The 9,062-nt window shown below is 43.8% G+C and overlaps 1 pseudogene; it reads right to left on the minus strand.

Moving 5' to 3' along the window:
* Positions 1-1,246: 1,246 nt before the first annotated feature.
* On the minus strand, positions 1,247-7,319 carry LOC101051455 (uncharacterized protein C2orf78-like; annotated as a pseudogene).
* Positions 7,320-9,062: the final 1,743 nt, after the last annotated feature.

A 9,062-nucleotide genomic window follows, 5' to 3' on the forward strand; every position in this document is an offset into this window, starting at 1 on the left:
CCTCCGAAAGATTCAGTTCGTCTGCTTGTGACCTCTGGATACCTGCAGGCCCTCGCAAACACTGAGGACTTCGGAGACCCACAGGCCTTACCTGCTTGCATGCAGTGTGACCCAATCCCATTGCTGAACCTCACTAGGAAGGTGGCACAGTGTTACTGCCTTGTGTGTTGTTGTGAAGGTGAACTGAAGTAGTGCATCTCGCTGGCCTGTGCATAGGTGTTGAGTCAATGGTGATCTATACGCCAGGGTCTTTTCTGGGTCAGCTTCAAGCTGCTGCAGTTCACTCGACTAGGCCCCAAGTTATCAGCTCCACCTAGAACTGTGAGCCCTTGCCATTCCCCTGGTGGTAGGTTCCCCTGTTTTGTACTGAGCTTTCCCAACTGTGATCATATATGTATAGGGGAACCCAAACCTGTTGGAGATGAGTCCTGAATTTTATTTCCTAAAACACCTATCTGATAGGCCAGGAGACATAAAGCCATCATCCATGGGAGATTTTGTACATTTCTTTTGGTCCACCCAGCCTTATCTTCTGCCATCTTTAACTTCTTTCCAAATTTTATTCTTTTAGTCCTAACCTCAGATTCTACATCTTACTTCTGCCATTTCCTGCATTTCTGATTCTTTGTATAAGCCCGTGAAATCTCTCCCATTTAGACTTTCTTAGTCCTAGACCACATTCCTTCCTCTTTACTCAATTCTGCTGTATATTCTCTCATCCAAGTTTTAGTTCCTTGTTTTTTTGTTTTTTGTTTTTTCGAGATGGAGTTTCACTCTGTTGTTCAGGCTGGAGTGCAGTGGTGTGATCTCGGCTCCCTGCAAACTGTACCTCCCAGGTTGAAGCAATTCTCATGCCTCAGCCTCCCCAGAAGCAGGGATTACAGGTACCCACCACCACATCCAGCTACTTTTTTTGTGTTTTTAGTAGGATTGGGTTTTACTATGTTGGCCAGGCTGGGCTACGACTCCCGATCTCAGGTGATCCATCCACTTTGGCCTCCCAAAGTGCTGGAATTGCAGGCACGAGCCACCGCACCCAGCCATAATTTCTTCTATAGAAGCCTTTGATCCCCACAGTCAATAGCATCTCAAAATTCAAAAGCCTCTTTATTAGTTATCTATTAATTGTATTCGATTTCTTTATTCAGTTTGAAAAATATATTATCAGAATAAATAAATTAGTGTCTGTCTATATATTTGGAAAACCAGCTGTTATCCAAAGTAAAGCCAACAGTCTCAGCAGCTCTTAGATTCTGTAGCCATAGTATTGAGAAATTTCCATATCTTTTTCCCTTTGGATGAAGAACTGGAGTTTCCCAAAATAGGTGTATTTGGCAGCGTTCTTACGCTCTTGCTGAGCCTTCCTCTTCATGGCCTCGCGCTCTGGCCTCTGCTTTTTTGTGATGGGCGTTGACACTACTGGCCCAGAAATGTCGGGTGTCCTCCACGGCCTGGATTGTAAGCTGAAGTCTTGAATTAGAAATTGATATTGAGACTTGGTCAGTGACTGAAGATTGGTCAGAGCAGTGGAAACAGGCTCCTGCTGGAGAGAAGAGCAAGATGGTTTTGCAGGGTGCTGGCCTAGAAGCAGCAGACTGAGAGGCAGTAGGAGGCTTGTTAGAGTTGGCTGAACTGGATTGGGTTGCATTGGTCGAAATTGGCTGAGCTGGTCTGGCAGGTCCTGTCAAAGATGTGTTGGTAGGAGGTGGTTGGGACGGACTGACTGCGCTCGACTGAGCTGAGTTAGTAGAACCAGGTCGAGCAGGGCAAGCCACAGCAGGCCTCTGTGAGGCCGGAGGGTGTGGCTGCTGAGAAACAGGTCGAGCTTGCTGTTTGTCCAGGGTCAGAAAGGGCAACGGTACCAGGTTGACCTTCCCAGGTGGTGGTAAATCATACTGGGATGGAGATAGACACACCCTTTCAGCACTATCACCCAGTTTCGGTGCCTTGACTTGAGTTTTCTCCAGGCCCTTCATCTCACGTCGGTTATCCCGCCATGGTTGGAGAGCTGAGAATGGCCGGGAGTTCTGGGTGTTGCTTGAGCTTCCCAGAGTCCGGGAGGAAGAGAATCTAGTTTTCTTGTCGGTCTTTTTCCGCAGTGCATGGAAAACTTGCACGGACTCTCGCATGTGCATGCCTAGGGAGCTTTGTGGCTTTTTGAAGGTCTCTTGGCTAAGCTCAGGTTGATTTTTCTTCCGCATCATATTGGGAATGGCTTGCTTCTCTTCTACCTTGACTTTGGCCCCTGACTGCTTACTGTCTTCAGATTTCTTGGAGCTGTTCTCTCTGCTCCTTTTGGTCTTCTCCTGCCCATGCCTCTTAGCTGTGCTGCTCCTGTTGGATGTGGCTTTGTGAGGTTTATTGCTAGAATGCTTGCCCTTGCTCACAGAAGCGCTGTCACTGGTGTTAGCACCACAAACAGTCACTTGTCCATCTAATAGGCTCTCTGGATTCTTTGGCTGGATTTTGGCCTTGGGAGCACCCTGGATAGGCTCGGCAACTTTATGCTTGTTCTTCCTGACTTGATCAGAGTGACCCTTTATGACACTTGACTTCTCTTGCACCTGATTTACCTTGATGGCACTGGGATCTTTAGCTTTCTTTGTGGAAGGACTTTTCGGTTGGTCAAGATCTTGTAAGAATTGAAGATGGAGGGACTTTGGGGTCGGTCAAGATCTTGTAAGGAACTGAAGATTGAGGGGAGGTGAGTATCCTCCACCAATGTAGTGATGTCTGCAAGATCACTGCTAGACTCAATCCCATTTTCAAATATCCCTTGGCCCTCAAGGGATACTTCAAACTCAGGCTGTTCTTTCTCAGATTGGCATTTTCGGAACCAGGCTGCTCCTCTTGGCCAAGAGGATCAATGCAGGACAGAAGCTGGTGAATATCAGGAATTTCTAAAGGAAGCAGTGGAGGATCTTGATTTTCTATTGGGAACTGGTAGGCATCTAGAGGCTTTGAAAGCATAGTTTTAATCTCATCCAAATCCTTATTCTCGGTTTTGTCCCGGTTTGGAGCTGGAGACAGTGTCAAGAGATTAGCAGGACTCTGGACTGGAACTATCATCAATATGTCCCCAAGCTCAGGTGATGGATTACTCACAAGAATCTCGGTATCTCAGGTAGTGCAGAACTTGGAGAACTCTGGAGTTTCTGTCAGACAAAATGTCTGGCTTGGAGATTACAATCCCAGGGAAGTATCCATCCCCAGGGAAGTTTCCATCACTACAAAGGAATCAAGGAAGAAGTCAATACCTGGTAAGTGAGATGCTCACCCTACATACAAATGCAGCAGTCAGGTACCTTTCTAACATAGGCAAGTCATTTCTGCTAGCTCTTCTGAAGGACCATGGACAAGACCCTGAAGTAGGGGATAGGCAGTGACTGTTCTCTTACTAGTTGTCATTTGACATGTTTGTTTCTTGGCTTTCTTTGAATTTCATAGGGTTGTTGTAAGCCAAAGAAAAAGTGAAAGTGATTTTTAAATAGGAGATGTTTGATAAAGCCTCACATTCTCATATAGGGTCCTTTCTAGGCCCTCCACTCTCCTGAAAGAATAAGAACCGTTTATGCCTTGGACTAGGGGAGAGAGTGGAGCCCTTCCACATGAAATATATTAAGCAAGCACAGATTTTGAGCCTTTTTGTTTTAGAGAGGATGTCAGAGCACAAAGTCTTAAGTCCTATTGTAAGTTAAGGAAAATCAAAATGTCACTGCCAAGGTAAGACTTCTGAAGTGCCTTCCAAAGAGACTAAAGTAATAGATTAAGGAAGGAAGTTACAGAGTCTGGTGCAAGGGAGCCGATCAGCCAGGGCACTACAAAGTGTTGTATCTCTTGGGACTCTCTTATATGTGGCATAGACGGCCATTATAGTGTTCAACTTTCCCATTTCGAAGGTGTTCGTTGAAAGACTATGAAAATGGAGAGCAATGCTCAGGAATAGGGGTTGAAGTCTTAGGACTTAAATTCTGCCTATCCGTGGACTTACCACTCGCCTATAGATTTGACCCTCCCTTTGAATGCTGAGTGTATTCCTCTCCTTTCTTGTTGGTTGTACTCACCTTCAAAACTGGTTTCTGTGATGGGTTGAGCAGACACAGGGTAATACATCCCAGTAGTGGAGACTGTCGGTAGAACATTTGTGGGCTGAACCTCCTTTAGCACCATCACCATTTCTGGTTGATGGGCTGATGCCCTATTTCCTGTGTATGACACAGAGCCATAGGATTGCAGCCAGGGACCAGGTTCTCCAGATAGTTGAGGCCCCAGTGTGCCTGGATTATAGTAATAGACCTGGCTTCTTTTCTGGTAGGGCAGTGACAGGCTATGGCCCTGCTGCTTTGGAATTTGAGATTGTGTCCCCTGAACAAGGCTGGCAGATAGTGTTGGATACAGAGGGACTATAATATTGGCATCTGAAGTTTTATCATACTGGGCTGTCGTAGACATGGAAGAGACAGGTGTGTTCTGGTCAATGACAGCCACAGTGAAGTTCCTGAGTGAGGATGACTTCTCTGCTGTGCTTGCTGTAATGTCCCACTCAAAAATGCCTGAGGAAGAGGCAGCTGAAGTAGAGCTGTGGCTCTGGCCACTAACCCCAGACAACATAGTTGTGCTAGAATGTTGGTAAAGTTAGGCACTGCCCGTGAGTGGCTGGAAAGAGGTGCCAGAGGCTGATGGCAGTAGCCATGCTGAGCCAACCACTGGAGCAGAGGCTCTGGAGAAGTTTGAGATGCTTCCTATAAAGGAAGCCGCATTGCTCACCACAGGAAGTGAGAGCTGCAGAGAATTTGCAGTTCCAAGTAAAGAGGTATTTTGGAAATCTTCTGTAGGAAAGAAGAGAGAGATTAATAAAATTATGAGATTGAAAATTTTTCACCTGATTTGGAGAACAGCATTTTCATAAGGTTGTTTCGATCAAGAAGCCTCTAATACCAATACTCACTGAGATTCCAAAAGCCAAGCACTTTATGATGGCCCTGAGTGCTGAAGCAGTTTGGTCCTCTTGTGATGAGCTGCCTTTGTGTCCAGTTTGGTCACAGATGTGCAGAAGACCTAAGTGGTCTGGCTTCGTACTTTATTTCCTAAGCTAGAAGGAACCTTCTCCCGTTCCTATCTTTTGCTTGAATCTGAGCGAGTGTTGACTCATAACTATTTCCTAGAAGTGGAGCCTTTTAGACCTGGGAGGTCCTTAAAGAAGTTCTAACATTTTCATTGTATGAGTAACTGAGGCTGAGAGAGGTCCGATTGACCTGTTTAAGTTTTACCAGTATGTTAACATCATTCCCATGACTTCCTTGTCAGGACTCTTCTGTGAGCATAGACCAGAAACCAGGAGAAATAGAACTTTTAATATGGTAATTTTGGCCTATGAGAATATAGTACAGCTATTACTTTTATACTCCTTACTGTCACATTTTGCTTTTATAGGTCATGTGACATTTACTAGCATTTACATTTAAACCAGGCCATTGGTAAATCTGAAGGGTGGTTCTTTGCCCTCTTCAAGCCTGGCTTTTTATCCTAAGTCAGAATACTACCTAATAGTTTCAGAAGAAATGTTTTTTTTGTTTTTTTTGTTTTTTTTTTTTTTTTGCTTGTGTGTTTGTTTGTTTGTTTTTTGACAGTCTCACTGTCACCAAGGCTGGAGTGCAGTGGCTTGACCTTGGCTCACTGCAACCTCTGCCTCCTTGGCTGAAGGAATTCTCATGCCTCAGCCTCCTGAGTAATTGTGATGATAGGCGTGCACCACCATGTCTGCCTAATTATTTGCATTTTTAATAGAGACAGTATTTCACCATGTTTGCCAGGCTGGTCACGAACTCCTGATGTGAAGTGATCAGCCTGCTTCATCCTCCCAAAGTAGTGAAATTATGACATGAGCCACCATGCTCGGCCTGGAAGCATCATTTCTAAAACACATATCTAAAATGTTTATATTAAAAACTGTCAAGTGTCATCTATATTCAAAAGGGCAACAGAAAAAATCAACTGAATGTGACTTCTGATAAGCTGCTTTCTCTGTGATAGCCTGTTTCCTTCCTAGTTTATTTATCTCAGCATTTCCTAACACCAACTTCATTTTGCCCTGTTCTGAGTGGATTTCACTCTGTTGTCTTTCTGCTTTTCTTCTAAAATTTAAAATATGCTTTTTTTTTTTCTCTTGAAATCATTGTGTAATTCTCCATAGCTCATCCAAAGGAAAAGTGTAGGGGATCCTGTCTTTCTGCTTTCATTTAAAATCCCAAATTCCTTACCCTAGCATATGTGCCTCATAACCCAGTACTCTTCATTTTCTCTTTCCATCTAGTTCAGAGGGGAATCTCCAAACTGTGAATATTACTTTTGTTTGTTTGTTTCAGACAGGGTCTCGCCTTGTCATCCAGGCTGAAGTCCAGTGGTATGAACATGGCTCACTGCAGCCTCAATGTCCTGGCCTCAAACAGTTAACTGATCCCCCCTCCTTAGCCTGCTGATTACCTGGCATTCCCCCAGAGCTGGTCGATTTTTTTTTTAATTTGTAGAGATGGAGTCTTGCCATGTTGCCCAGACTGGTCTCAAACTCCTAGGCTCAAGCAATTCTCCCATCTCGGCCTCCCAAAGCACTGAGATTACAGGCGGGAGCTACCATGCCCAGCTGAATATTAAAAACATCACTACACATCACTAAATATGAAATAGTAAAGTTGAAATATTAGTGAGGGAGATGGCCACCCAAAGTGCTGAGATTACAGGTATGAGTCACTATGCCTGGCTGAATATGTAAAACATCACTAAATTTAAAATAATGAAATTGCAATATTAGTGGAGGGAGACTAGTACTCATCAAACACCTCAGAATTCCTTGCTAGTTTTCTACGCCACTTAGGTTTTCTCTCTGTTTCTGTTGAAATAAACACCCTCAAAAAATGTCTGATTTCATTTTCTGTATATGCGCCCTTTAAGACTCAGCATTAGAAAAGAAACGGGCAAAAGGGAATAACCAATCTATTATGCTAATGTAACAGATGAGGAAACAGATTTTGTGAGAGAATAGAAGAGTCCTCTGAAGTCACACAGCTAGTAAATGTCAAAGCCAAAACTGAAATGAGGTCTCTAGATTTCTACTTGAATACTTTCCCTGTTATTCCAAGCTGTTTGGGACTATAGGGGTAAGGAAATCTACAGTTGGGGGAAAAGAAGTTGAATGAAAAACTGTCAAGAAAGTTTCTCTCTTTACCTGACATGGTCAGAGAAGAAGAAACATCAACTGTAGATGCAAGGGATGAAGAGACGATCCTAGTGGATGTCTGGGTGGCTGAAGCCAAGGAGTGCATGTGTCCACTATGAAGGCCACTGGTCACGCTGGTCACTGGCCACCTGCGATGATACAAATTTGCAGGCTACCCCAAGATTCTACCAGGTGGCAGTAGGCCTGGTGAGAGAATGATGTCACAAAGCAGGCAGTTTAAAGGTGTGTGACAGCCAATAGGGAGGGCAGATTCCCAAGAAGATGGGATTGGCTGGCAGAGGTGGTAGGAAAGCTGAAGCAGTACTAAGTGGCTGAGTTCCAGGGAGGTGAAATCCTGCAAGATCATCTTAGTGTTTCTTATACATGTTCACTCATATCATTGACTCATATTTATATTTTATATGTCATATTTCATAGTATATAATGCTATACATTTATAATTGTATAGTACATACACAGTATCCTTGCAGAGAAAGGAAAGGGACATCTAAGTTGAGCAATTACAGTTGTTCTAAAAGCATTTCAGTGAATCCGATTAATGAATTAACTGCTGCTTTTAAGGGCCAAATGAAGAGATTAAAGAGCCCTCTTTTGTACCTTGGCTGAAGAGCAAAGTTCGTTGACTGCTCCTTGTAGGAAATGATGTGGTCCAAAGTGCCTCTCCTTTAATTCCTTCTCCTTGTATCCTACCTTCTTTGGGCTGGCCCAGGCTCGGTCAGGTTGTACTTGGATCTCTCTTCTGCTCTCCATTTTTCCCTTGATTGTAGGCATTTTTTCTGGGCCAAGCCTTGATCTTGCATTTTTACACTCGTGGATATGACTTCCTGTCAACTTCCTGAGCAGAGATTCTTTTCCGTGTCCTGATATTTGGAAAACGGACTCGGCTCATGAGAAGGAAACACTGGAGAGGTAGAAGACAAGGCTGACTGCAGACCTTCCCTCTTCTAGCCTTTGTTCACAATTCTTTTGCCCATAGTTTCCTACCTCTGGCTCCTTGGGCCACACAGACATCTTGCCATCCTGCTCTTTTATACGTGAGAGGCATTCAGGATACCTTCATTCTTCTCATGTAAAAGGATCCAGTGTGGCAGTTACTTATAACCTCCTCGCCATTGCAAACAGCGGCTACAGAATCTTGGGCGTTTAGAATTCCCTGTCGGCCATACTTGGGTGCAAGGGCCAGGCAAATGAAGAGTTGAATTTAGTCAAGAATAGGAAATAGACCGGTTGAGTTACAGGAACAAAGAGATTTGTGTGGATTTTTTGGTTTCTGTGAGATACAATTACACACACGTACTTTGCATTACCAGAATAGATAATTCAGTATTTTTTCTATAGCTAGATAGTCCAGAAACATCCATGACTTTTGTACACAGAAGAAAATAATCGTAATGTATTTTTCCATTTTTTATGTCATATTGCTTCATTTATATCATTCATTAGTATGTCTATAGAGTGTAGATTGCATTTATTTTATGATTTTTATTTATTTATTTATTTTTGAGTCCCAGGCTGCAGTGCAGTGGCATGATCTTGGCTCACTGAAGCCTGCACCTCCTGGGTTCAAACAATTCTCCTGCCTCAGCCTCCTGAGTAGCTGGGATTATAAGCGCTCACCACCATGCCTGACTAATTTTTGTATTTTTAGTAAAGTTAAGGTTTCGCCATCTTGGCTCCAGACCTCAGGTGATCTGCCCACCTCAGCCTCCCAAAGTGCTGGGATTGTAGGTATCAGCCACCATGCCCGGCCTGTAGGTTGCTTTTAAATGCCCTGGTTTTTACACATGTTTTTTCCCTGTCATAGTTTTAAGGAATACAACATTGCAAG

The sequence above is a fragment of the Saimiri boliviensis genome, chromosome 1 (assembly GCF_048565385.1).
Source record: "Saimiri boliviensis isolate mSaiBol1 chromosome 1, mSaiBol1.pri, whole genome shotgun sequence".
NCBI classification, from domain to species: Eukaryota; Metazoa; Chordata; class Mammalia; order Primates; family Cebidae; genus Saimiri; species Saimiri boliviensis.